The sequence below is a fragment of the Lithobates pipiens genome, unplaced genomic scaffold, assembly GCF_037356315.1.
Source record: "Lithobates pipiens isolate NorthernLeopardFrog02 unplaced genomic scaffold, aLitPip1_a1.2 Scaffold_27, whole genome shotgun sequence".
Taxonomy (NCBI): Eukaryota; Metazoa; Chordata; class Amphibia; order Anura; family Ranidae; genus Lithobates; species Lithobates pipiens.
Genome location: NW_027507788.1, coordinates 35660137 through 35672168, shown reverse-complemented (window position 1 = coordinate 35672168; position 12032 = coordinate 35660137). Strand labels below are relative to the sequence as shown.

The window sequence follows — 12032 nt, the reverse complement described above, 5'->3', positions numbered from 1 at the left end:
AAATACAATGATCAGTGTTGCCAACTACAGCCAACAACACTGATTGTACACACGTCGACCAATCCTTCCTAGGAAAGTAAAAAGTATTTTTTTTTTAAAATGCAAGAAAAAAAAAAACTGAATGCAAAAATCATTGTACATCATTAAGTAAAAAGTAATGAATTTTTATTTTTTTAAATGCAAGTGAAAAAAAAACTGAATACAAAAATCATTACTTTTTACTAATTATTTTTAGACCAATAACAATCAGACATGGTTCTAAGCCTTGAAATAGAAAAGGGCAACACAACATCATGGACCTAAAGAATATTTTGAGGTCGAAGAATGACATATAAACAAAAAAGATGCAAATAAAATCCTTCCTATAATAGTAAAAAGTCCTGATTATAAAAAAAAAAAAAAAAAATATGCAAGTAAAAAAAATTAAAATAAATGAGAAAAGTCATTACATTTTACCAATAAAATTATTTTTAAACCCATAAAAATCTGACAGGATTCTAATTTGCAAATGAGAAAAATCCTTTCTATTAAAGTAAAAAGTTATGAAAAAAATGCAAGTAAAAAAAAAAAATACTGAATATAAAAGTCATTACTTTTTACCAATAAAATTATTTTTAGACCAATAACAATCAGACATGGTTCTAATCCTTGAAATAGAAAATGGCAGCACTCCATCATAGACCTCAAAAATATTTTGAGATCAAAGAATGACATATAACAAAAAAGATGCAAAGAAAATCTTTCCTATAATAGTAAAAAGTCCTGATTATAAAAAAAAAAAATATATATGCAAGTAAAAAAAAAAAAAATAAAATTAGAAAAGTCATTACATTTTACCAATAAAATTATTTTTAAACCCATAAAAATCTGACAGGATTCTAATTTGCAAATGAGAAAAATCCTTTCTATTAAAGTAAAAAGTTATGAAAAAAATGCAAGTAAAAAAAAAAAAATACTGAATATAAAAGTCGTTACTTTTTACAAATAAAATTATTTTTAGACCAATAACAATCAGACATGGTTCTAATCCTTGAAACAGAAAATGGCAGCACTCCATCATAGACCTCAAAAATATTTTGAGATCAAAGAATGACATATAACAAAAAAGATGCAAAGAAAATCTTTCCTATAATAGTAAAAATTCCTAAATTATATAAAAAAAAATATGCAAGTAAAAATTAGAAAAGTCATTAAATTTTACCAATAAAATTATTTTTAAACCCATAAAAATCAGACAGGGTTCTAATCTGTGAATGAGAAAAATCCTTTCTATTAAAGTAAAAAGTTATGAAAATTAAAAAAAAATGCAAGTAAAAAAAAAAAAAAAATACTGAATATAAAAGTCATTACTTTTTACCAATAAAATTATTTTTAGACCAATAACAATCAGACATGGTTCTAATCCTTGAAATAGAAAATGGCAGCACTCCATCATAGACCTCAAAAATATTTTGAGATCAAAGAATGACATATAACAAAAAAGATGCAAAGAAAATCCTTCCTATAAAAGTAAAACGTTCTGATTCTAAAAATAAATATGCAAGTAAAAAAAAAATTATAGAAAAGTAATAACATTTTACCAATAAAATTATATTTAAACCCATACAAATCTGACAGAATTCTAATCTGTGAACGAGAAAAAAATCAGTGCTCCATCATAGACCTCAATAATGTATTGAGAACAAAGCAAGATATATAACAAAACCGATTCAAGAAGCATCCTTCCTATAAAAATGAGAAGTCATGATTATAAAAATAAATATGCACATAAAAATAATGAATAAAGAAAAAGTCATTATTTTTTTTCCTAATAAAATAATTGCAATTGTAATTAACAAAATAGATGGAAAAAAAGCATCCTTACTATAAGAGTGAGAAGTCTTGAGTATAAAAATAAATATGCAAATAAAAATAATGAACAAAAAAAGTCATTATTTTTTTTCCTAATAAAATAATTGCAATTGTAATTAACAAAATAGATGGAAAAAAGCATCCTTACTATAAGAGGGAGAAGTCTTGAGTATAAAAATAAATATGCAAATAAAAATAATGTATAAAAATGTTATTATTTTTTACCAATAATATAAATGAAATTATTTTCTAATTACCAAAACAGATGCAAAAAAAAAGCACCCTTCCTATAAAAAGTAAGAAGTCAAGATCATAGCTTGGACTTGATGGACTTGTGTCTTTTTTCAACCTCACCTACTATGTAACTATGATTATAAAAATAAATATGCAAGTAAAAAATAATGAATAAACAAGTCAACAATAAAATAACTTAAACGTTTTGACCAACAAAACATGGTTCTAGTCCTTAAAAAAAAAGGCCAGTGCTCCATCATAGACCTCAAGAATTTGCTGAAAGCAAAGTATAAAAGGTGCAAAAAACATCCTCCACCAAAGTTTTGGGTCCCTTTGGCTTGGTTCGGTTCTAACCCTTCCACATTCTATCCAAAATAATAAAATAAAAAGTTTTGGCACGTCAATCAACTTTTTCCTTAAAGTATAAGAAATACATTTTTAGCAAACGTCTCCCCCCTTCAACTGAGGTCCTTCAAGCTCTGTACTTGACCTTCATCAGGTCGTTTCTTACCTGTAAAAATTCAGTAGTCCATTTCATGGAGTCCACATCTTGGCATATTGCTTGTCTTCAGACGTTCTATCGCAGTCCACCAATCTACGACTTGTTCTTCAGAAATTGAATCATTTGGCAAACTCTTCTCCCCTTCTTGCTCTCTGACTGGTGTGGATATTGTGTTTGCACACACGGTGTGGTTACAAAATTCTCTAAGTGAAAAGCAGAAGTAAGAATACGAAACAAACACATGAAGCCGGCTTTAGCAAGAAGTTATGCCACTCTTGGGATCAGTTAACACGCTACACATACAGTAATTACATGCTAATATGTCAATTGTAAGGCTGCGTTAGCTTTCAATGAACGTTGTGACTAATTATGGAGTGCTGCTTAAGCAGGTGAACAAAAATATAATATATCGCAACGTACCAATCATTAAATGCTCTAGCTTTATTTTCTTCTTTTTTTTCATAGACCTTTTTTCTCTTTACGTCTGCCTAGTGTTCCAGCCGGTGACACCAGTGCTGGGACAAGGTCACCTAAAGCCCAGGATGACATGCCAAATTGCACCCCCCCACCTAAAGTGTATGATTATGTGTCAGCAAAAATCCCCCCCCCCAAAAAAAATATTGAGCACTAATCTGCCAGCTTAACTCCCCCCGCCCCCGCCTTCAGGCATAAATCCTCCTTCCTCCCAGTACAAATCCACCCCCCTGCTGAATTCTCCCCTCCTGGCACAAATCTTTGCCCCCCAAGTTCAAATCCTCTCTCTCCCCATATGCCCCCAGCACATATCTCCCCCAACAAAAAAAAATTCTTCCTCCCAGTACAAATCCTCTACCCCTTAAATTTCCCCTCCAAGCACAAATCCTCTCCATCCCACTTCAAATCCCCCCTCCTAGCACAAATACCCCCTAATCATCCCTACTAGCACAAATCCCACCCCCAACAAAAAAAGGGGGGGGGCTGCACACAGAAGGTGTTTTATCTTTATTTACCACTTTAACCTCTGTTTTCCATAATCCACTGGACTCCTGAGCATGCCTAGGGGATATACATTTCCCTTTCTTGGCAGCTCAGATGGACTACACCTAATGAGGCAGTGGTGGCTGGGCATGTGATCTACAGACAAGTGTACAATCCCCTACTGTTATGCACAGTATGTGGGCAGACAGCCAGGAGCCCTATAGCACAGTTTCTCTGGAAGAACCAGCCACTAAAGAGAGTGTTGTGCTTCAAGTGGGTTGGCTGGGTGTGTCTGTAGCTACCTATCTAAGCTACCAGCTCTGGGACTCCTCCAGCCGCTCACCTGTGGTGCCAGCTCAGAGTTCGCTACAGATATTTGCCTGTGTACACAGACCTACCTTGGACTTTACTATGAAAGATGCTGTGGCAAAGGTTAAGCTAAGTAGCATATATCATAGCTCCCAACTGTCCTTGATTTCGTTGGACTGTCCCTGATTTGGAACAAAGTGCCTATGTCCCTCTTTTCTCCTCATTTGTCCCTCATTTTGGTCTGATCTATAGAGTTGTATGCAAAATGCACTTTTTACCCTTCAAAAAAGTGTTCCCAAGTGCTAAAAGTTCTATATTGCTGCATTTGTAAATTTCAAATGCCAGTATAAAGAAATAGTAGTGGTAAAAAAAGCACTTGGGGGTTTAACTAATCATTTTTTTGTAGTATTCTCTTTTAAGGGGGTGTGACAGGGTGTGTGTCCTATGTCTACATACTTTTAATAATAGTTGTCCCTCATTCACATCTCAAGAAGTTGGGCGGTATAGTTGGGCCTATTATGAAGGAAGGTACATATGGGGGGGGGGGGTTTGCGATGTTGGAAGGTACTTAGTTGGGCCTAGTAGGAAGGAAGCTACACATGGAGGGCCTGTGATGTGGGAAGGTACTTAGTTGGGTCTAGTAGGTAGTAAGGTACATATGGGGGCCTTTGAAGTGGGGAAGTACTTATTTGGGCCTAGTAGGTAGGAATGTACATACCTGTAATGTGCAGTGTTGGTCATCAAGTAATTAGTTAAGTTACAAATTACTTCTCCCAAAAAGTAATTGCGTTAGTAACTCAATTACTACATTGGAAAAGTAATTAGTTACTCAGCAAAATAACTGTGACTTTTTTTTTAAATATTCTATAGACTAGCAAAGGAAGTGAATGTCACCGCCTATATTGGTGAGATTGACACCTCGCAAGCCCTGTCGCCTGGTATGGATTCAAAGGGGAAACCCTACGCCGAAAAAATACCCCCCCCCCCCCCGAACCATACCAGGCCACGTGCAGCTCAACATGGGGAGTGCTTTGGGGAAGGGGGGACCTTGAGCCCCCCCACCCCAAAGCATCTTTTCCCCCTGTTGATGAGGACAAGGGCCTCTTCCTGACCACCCCCGGCAATTGGTTGTCAGGGTCTGCTGGCGGGGGGCTTATCAGAATCTGGGAGCCCCCTTTAATAAGGGGGGCACCAGATTCTGGCCCCCTACCCTATGTGAATGAGTATGGGGTACGATATACCCCTACCCATTCACCTGGGGAAAAAAGTGTTAATAAAAAAACATAACACAGTAGTTTAAGTAGTTTATTAGACAGCTCCGGGGGTCTTCTTCCAACTTCGGGGGTCTTCTCGCGGGGCTCCTCCGATATCTTCTGCTCTTTTACCACAAGCTCTTTTACTAGCGGAGGATCCCGGCTTTCTCCTTCGTCGCCGCCGGCATCTGGGGGTCTTCTTCCGACTTCGGGGGTCCTCTTCTGACTTCGGGGGTCTTGTCACACTCGTTTCGCTTCTTCTGCCGGGCCTCCGCTATCTTCTTACAGCTCTTTTACTAGTGTTGGCCCAGTCTTGTCGCTGTCGCTTGTTGCTGTCGCCGCCTTCTTGTTCTTCATCTTCTTTTCTTCTTCTTCTTCCTTCTGATGTTGACACAACGCTCTCTCCGGCCTTAATGGTAGTTGCTCCAGAGCTTAGTAAATGAGATAAAGCTTCACTTTACAGAAGAATACGCAATCACATGCAAGAAAAAACAGCATTTTTTGCTTGCACATGATTGGATGATGGAAGTCATCAGACCTTCTGCTCATTTACTAAGCTCTGAAGAAATTGCCCTTTGCAAAGTGCACAGTCTTTTTTGCCTTTAGTAAACCAACCCCATTGCTTTCACAAGCTTCTGTTGTCAAAGCTTCATAATCAGTTTAACATTGTTCTGTACTGTATGCACACCTTTATGCCAGTTCAACCCTGTCTGTATCCCACTTTGTGCTTGTTTAATAAAGTTCAAATAAAAGCTACCTACTGGGGTTGATTTACTAAAGGACTGTGCACTTTGCAAGAGAAGTGGCTCCAGGGCTTAGTAAATGAGCAGAAGCTCTGCTGACATCTATCATCCAATCCCGTGCAAGCAAAAATGCTGTTTTTTTGTTTTTTTTTCCTTGCACATGATTGGGTACTCTTTGAAAAGTGGAGCCTTACCTCATTTACTAAGATCTGGAGCAACTGCATTTTGCAAAGTGCATGGAAAGGCAAATCCACTTTGCACTGAAAGTGCACTTGGAAGTGCAGTCCATCTAAATCTAAGGGGTAGATCTTAAATGAGGGGAAGCTCTGCTGATTTTATCATCCAATCATGTGCAAGCTAAAAAGCTGTTTTTTATTTTCCTTGCATGTCCCCCTCGGATCTACAGCGACTTTACTTCCAAGTGCACTTGCAGTGCAAAGTGGATTTTCCTTTAGTAAATCAACCCCTCTGTCTGATCATTCTGTCAGTTCCTCTACCTGTTTGAAAATTGCTTGAAAAGGATTTCCAGGAATCGTCCTCTAGTCAGGCAGACAGAAATAACCCACCATGAAAAATCATTCACACCTCAGGAATACTGATTTATCGCTCATGTGTGAGCGATAGCATCATAAACTGCAATGTGTTTTGGCTGGTACATTCTTAGTAATGTAAAGCTGGCCATATATTGGTCGATATCCAGCCAGTTTAGTAGCAACTGGCTGAATTGTGATCCATGTATGCAAGGAAATGCGGCGCTACCTAAAAAACTAATAAAATACAATAATAAAACACATATAATGCAACAGTGAATCCACCTCACTAAAGTGATAAATGTGCAATGTTAAACCGTGAATTCAGATATATATTTTTTTACACATTTAATAATAGTCAGGTGGAGCGCATTAGTTTCGTGCATTGATCCATGTATGGCAGTTCCCATTCACAAGAAGTCAATCTATCGATTGACTTTTCATGAACAGGCTTTCTAGAAAATTTCTGCTGGATCAGCGCATGCAGCCAGTGGGCCACAGCTCCGATGAGCCTATTCTGACAGCAGGGAGGTCTCACTATTGAAATACAATGACACAGCAGGGAGCATTTCCACATCCACCTTGAAAAAAAGGGCCAGAGTAAATCCCAAAGGCAATAAACAGAGGGCCGGTGTCATGTCAAATAGTGTCCCCCATCGGAAAGTGTCCGCTGTGTACTGCGCATGCGCAGTACACATGACAAGCAGATACCGAAAATATCCGAAGATGAACGGCGCCTGCACTGTGAGTCCAGGTTCAAGCCCCACCATCCAAGTGGACATAGAGTTAGAATAAAAAGTGCAGAGCGAAGCGTGGCGACTGAAGCGAGCCCGCGAGGGGCCCTCTAACTATGTGCAGCCCTATGTCCACTTGGAGGGTGGGGCTTGCACCTGGACTCACGGCGCAGGCGCCGTTCATCTTCAGAAGTTTTCCGAATCTCCTTGTGCTCTGTACTGCGCAAGCGCTGTGCCTGTGCATTACACAGTGGACACTATTCGATAGGCAGACATTTTTGGACAGAACACCGGCATGACAGGGGTTAAAGGGGCTTGGGACAGGGAAATAAGCATCAGTGGGGCTGTTGTAGGATGGAGTTGGTAGGAGACTGGCTGGGCATGGTCTGGATGGAGCATTGGGGGAGTGGTGAAGAGACCGGATGGGGAAGGTCTTCAGTCTGAGCAACAGGGTAGAACAACTTCTCACCATCCAGCCCTACATTGGGAGAGTATTGATGGTTTTGGATTTGGGTGATTGGTAGAGCCAGTAGTGGCAATTGGCAGGGTGCAAGGTCTTTTTTTAGGTTCATATGGGCACAAAATGTATGGTGTAGGGACCCATCTGAGGTACGGCTCCCAGTTGGTGGATGTGTACCTGCGGCTGCCAGTCGGTGGTTTTTGAGGCTGGAGGCCTGTGAATTGACAAGCAGGTACTGTCCTGGTTTATGCCTATTAGGACCTTGTGGCTCCTTTCTTTAATAAAATGTCTGGTCTGGTTTTTAGGTTATTGATCTGTTAATTATTGGTTATTTATATTTTGGATTAATAAAAAGGCTGCTACGGACAATTTAACTCCAATCTTGTGTGGTGTGGTTACTATTGGAAGGGTGGGGTTTTTGGAATAGCAGTCAGCAAGACTTATTTAATATCATAGTCATATGTGAGTAGGGAAACTGGCTTAATTTTTTTTTTCGTTCAGCCACTTCAGCCGAGCCATGTATGGCCAGCTTACGTACTAGAGAAACTGCATCATTGTCTCCAGTCACCCATATCCCTGCTATTCCAAGTGACCTGGGAAAAGTGTGTGTGCCCCTCAGGCTCGATAAGCAGGGGGTATGTAGACAGAGTGTCCGCAGCTGCTGCTAGAGTGCTGAACGGGGATGGAGCCTGTCCTGGCTCCTGCAAGAGTTCAAGGAACGAAGGGTAAACCTTAGAATTCGCACATCTATGGTGCGATGAATGGAGTGGCAACCTCAGCCTGGACTCTGTGTGGCATGGTCGCAGTCCAGACTGAGGTTGCCACTCTATTCATGGCAGTAGGACACCATAGATGTGCGACTTCCAGGAGTCACCCTTCCTTGAACCCCACTGTTCCAATCTTTGCTTATTTTTTCAGTATGGGGAATCGGTCATGTACTATCATGCACATGCAAGCTAAAAGCCTTTAGAAGCCAACAAATGAGGAAGAAGGTATTTTGCTTCCCCTCCAGTTGCACCCATCCGCTCGCCTAACACTAGTTTTTACTATTATTTTAAGCTTACCATTTCACCATTTCCACATCTCTTCAGGCTGTTTATGTAATGTTGAGATTTTCTCCAGAGGTGGGCAGTCTTCAATGACGCAGAAAGCAGCACTTATGTGATGATGTCAGCTCTGCTTTCTGTATCATTACACTTTAAGAGCCGGGTGCTGTGGTGACGCACCCCCGAGGGGGTATGTTTGTGGCACTCTGCACTGACAGGATGTCCTCAATCTCCTGGGTTGAATGACGCTGGAAGGAAGACTGAGAACATTTAATGTCGGAAAACAATTACTGTGGGTGGAAGTGGTGGAGATGAGGTAAGTCATGGAGCCGGAATTGCTTTTATGCTTTAAATCCATCTGCTAGGGGACTATTAAAAAAAGATGGGTTTTCATTTCATAATTCCATGAGTTGGGTTTTCATTTCACAATTCCATGAAAACTGAATGACTGAGTTGAACATTAGGGCAGAATGTCCCAGGTGACTCTATCCTTCTCTTGGGTGCCACCATTATGGTGCATGTACCCATGGGCTTTGCCTGGTCTTCAGGCTTGGCAAAGCCCAAGAGCACATCTGTGCATCCATGCACACACAAAGACAAGGAAGGTTTTGGGCTTCCCTGCTAGCAGTCTTTGGCACGTGCGTGGGAAACCTTGTGCATGTGCAGATGGCCTGGAATGAGCTCTCTCTGGACCTGAATCCTGTAGTACATGTGCACTTACACAGGGGAAGGGAAGAACTTCTCCCCCAGGCAAGAAATGTCAAAGTGTTGCTCTGCAGTACAAATAAATTACTTTGCCAAAATAAAAATAAAAATGTCAATTTGTAAGAGACGGAGAAGGGGAGGAGTTAAGGTGACACAACATGACCGTTAGGGTGAAGTTCTACTTTACGCTACCATGAATCATTGTTTCCTGTGAATTTCATTATTTATATAAAATTGACATCGTAATAACTTTTTGAACTGTTTAAAAAAAGTTATACTCCTCTGCCTATTATAAACCAGAGTCTGTGAGTCTCCAGACTAGGTTCTATTAAGCAAGACTTGGTAATAACATGAGGAAATAGTGCTGCACCAAAGGAGCTAAGATTAATACAGTATGTATTGAGTCAGTATGTGTCAACATGAAAACATTTTTGTGTAATGTGTTATAGAAAAAAAGCCTGTGTCACAGCATGACAATGTTGTGTAGTGGGGGAGCATGTGCAATATTTAGGCAGTTCCTGTCTGGACCCAGGGGTGTTGACCATGTCTTAAAAGTGTACTGCAAGCAAAGGGAACTAATATCCTCAGCCTTGCATATGGAGGCACTTATCGGATGACCTATCTTGGCTTAACCGGTAGCTGTTGTTAAGGTATCAGTTAAGTCATGCTGGCTGAACCAGAACCTGTTCCTCTACCCACCTATTTCAAGCTATACAACAATGAACCACTTCTGCAGGCACAAATATACAAATATGGTTTCTAGGAAATTGCCCCATACAGATGCAAGAGGAAGACGGGGTCCAAACCAAGAAAGCATTTTTAATGATTTAAGAAATACATAAAGCAATAATAATAATAATAATAATAAATATTTACACACTTTAACCATTCATTAAAGGTGGTGCCACTTGGCTTTAAGTTGCAAACATTTCAGAATTATTTAGAGAGATGTGTCATGAGAAGAAATACAAGAGACCCATTATCTATAGTAAGGGTGCCCCAGAGTCCAGCATCTCAAAGCAGGGGATAGTCTGGGGATAGAGTCCTTCCACTGCTACAGGGGTGTAGGTGGGGTAAAGCATGGTGTGGCACCAATAACCCATAATGCAGTCCAAGTGCAATGTAAAGAACTTGTATTGAAGTAATGCAGACAGTTCACAATAAACCCAGGGGGAAGACAACCCCAACCGCGAACATTTATGACTCCAAAGAGCAGGTTTCAGCCAAACTGAGAGTGCCTGTTAGGAGGGGCAGAATGAGGCCTGGCCATCTCCTACCCAAGCGTGAAGATGTCCAGAGAAGTTGTGAACCCCACGCTTTCCCACTTTGTCTGGAATCTTTCCTTGCTGTTAGTTCTGTCTCTATCAGATGGGAAACCTGTCCCTACACTACCTACTCGCAAATGCACCCCAAGCCTGGGAGCCAGGACCTTAAATAGGTTCTGCCTGACCCAATATCAGGACCGTCTTAATAGCATCATGGACCCCTGGGCAAAGTATTGCTCTGGGGCCCCTACAATGGAGACAGCGCAGGTAAACAGATATCAGGTAGGCAGGAGGCAGACAACTGGAGCTTCCCTTTTGGATGGAGATCCGCTTTAACAATCATTCTGTACAGCAACGAAACAGTGGGAAAATACTACATACATAAAGTAACAAAGCTGGTCTGTGCATACAATATATCTGCTAGAATGATGCTCAAAAGGACAGCTGTAACAATTATAGACACGGTCGCCAATAAAAATCATGAAGCCCCATCCAGACTGACAGGGGCCTCAGATACCCCCAAAATTGTAACCCCCTCTACATCTCTTATATACATCCAGCACTCTTAACTCTGCACAACCACCCCCCCCCCCCCCCACACCCACACACACACCAAGTTTCCCCCACCATTGTTATCCTGTTACCACCTCCACCCCCCTGTTTTCTCAAACCCCAAATACCTCCCCTGCACTCTGACCCCTCTACACCCCAGATACCCCCCAGCAATTTGACCCCTCTACATCCCAGGCATCCTCCCAGCACTCTGACCCCTCTACACCCCAGATATCCTCCCCCCAGCACTCTGACCTCTCTACTGCCTAGGGGCCCACCATGCAGCTGAGGCCCCTGGGCAGTGGCAAGGTGTGCCCAATATGGCTTCTAGAGTCACTGGGGTTGGCAGCATCCAATTGGATAGCTTCCCCAGTGACCCAGGAAACCATAGAGGAACCATGCTCCTCTTGACTTCCCCTTCAACTGCAATGCCAGTGAGGGTGAGAGCCACCTGCAATGGAGACAGTAGACTGCACCTGTCTACAGGCTTCCCCCTAAGGGGAAGCCCAATGAGTAATGCCAAACAGCTTATAAAAAGAATCTGGTCTACCCACAGAGACACGCAGTAATTTCTCTTAGCCACTAGTTCAGAAAGCTCTCTGCCTTCCTAATATGCTTTTACATTTTTTTACCTTTTTTTTTTTCCATCAGCCCACTCCCAACAGTTGCTATATCTTGCATCTCTTGACCCTCCCTTTTAGATTGTAAGCTCCAACGAGCAGGGCTCTCTGATTCCTACTGTATTAAATTGTATTGTAATTTCACTGTCTACCCTCCTGTTTCAAAGCGCTGCGTAAATTGTTGGAGATATTTAGATCATGTAAATAATATACAAATAATAATATTAATAATACTTTGGACTTTGGACCCCATGATACAGCCATTTTGGCA

At 40.9% G+C, this 12032-nt stretch overlaps 1 protein-coding gene across 3 annotated transcripts in view; it reads right to left on the bottom strand.

Moving 5' to 3' along the window:
- Positions 1-3208, bottom strand: part of LOC143933770 (sialic acid-binding Ig-like lectin 16) — a 63130-nt gene extending 59922 nt beyond the window's left edge. Inside the window, exons 1-2 of one of the 3 annotated variants that reach the window (XM_077456768.1) lie at positions 3008-3208; positions 2597-2790 (exon numbers count right to left, since the gene is read on the bottom strand). The gene's annotated coding sequence lies outside the window, so the exon portion shown is untranslated. Of the gene's footprint in view, positions 1-2596; positions 2952-3007 lie in introns of those variants that run through there. The other 2 variants (XM_077456767.1, XM_077456771.1) reach the window with 2 other exon arrangements.
- Between the last annotated feature and the right edge of the window lie 8824 nt (positions 3209-12032).